This window comes from Pteropus vampyrus, unplaced genomic scaffold (assembly GCF_000151845.1).
Source record: "Pteropus vampyrus isolate Shadow unplaced genomic scaffold, Pvam_2.0 Scaffold23, whole genome shotgun sequence".
Classification (NCBI taxonomy): Eukaryota; Metazoa; Chordata; class Mammalia; order Chiroptera; family Pteropodidae; genus Pteropus; species Pteropus vampyrus.
This window is the reverse complement of record NW_011888804.1, coordinates 776-1,538: the sequence shown is the minus strand read 5'-3', so window position 1 is coordinate 1,538 and position 763 is coordinate 776. Positions and strand designations below refer to the sequence as shown.

Below are 763 nucleotides of genomic sequence, written 5' to 3'. Positions count from 1 at the left end.
AAGAGCGTGCCCATTTTAAAGTCCTTTCCAGCAAGGGCTGTGCCGGCCATCACTGCCGCTGGCCATTCGCGGGTGAGGATTTTGACCCAGCCCGGCTGCCCCGAGGGGCCGGTACTTTGCTAGTTAGCAGTGCAGTTGTGGTCTTCACTCCGTTCACATTTGGGTCTCCCTTATTCGTTAGAGTTTATGATTTCTTCTTATCCATTTGCATAAGCTCTTTTAAAAAAAAAAAAAAGCCCTTACAAACATTACACCAGAAATTCCTATTCATTAAAGAAAGATTTAGAATATAAAAAAAGCAAAAAACAAAAACAAACAAAAAACCCCCCAGTAGACTACAGACCGTAGATCTGTAGTCTACGGTCATTGCCACCTTGAACGTGCCCAATCTCATCTGATCTCAGAAGCTAAGCAGGGTCAGGCCTGGTTAGTACTTGGATGGGAGACCAGCTAGGAAGACCAGGTGCTGTAGGTGTTAAAAAAACAAAACAAAACAAAATAAAACAAACCAGCGATCTCACACCCAAGATAACCATTTGAACAGTTTAGCATATATCTTTCCAGATTTGTTTATCCCTATGTAGACATAGAGATAAATAGAGAAATAGTATTCTACAAAAATAGGGTCATAAAAAAAACCCAGCATGATTGGTTATTTCAAATTTAACATTTTTGACATGTATTTCAATAAATCAACATCTAATGGACTAAAATCATCGTCACAACAACTGAGTAACCTAGTTCTCTACTGTTGGACATGTGG

At 39.7% G+C, this 763-nt stretch overlaps 1 pseudogene; it reads left to right on the top strand.

Annotated features, from left to right (window-relative positions):
* The first annotated feature begins 355 nt into the window (after positions 1-355).
* LOC111737052 lies at positions 356-475 on the top strand (annotated as a pseudogene).
* The last annotated feature ends 288 nt before the right edge of the window (positions 476-763 follow it).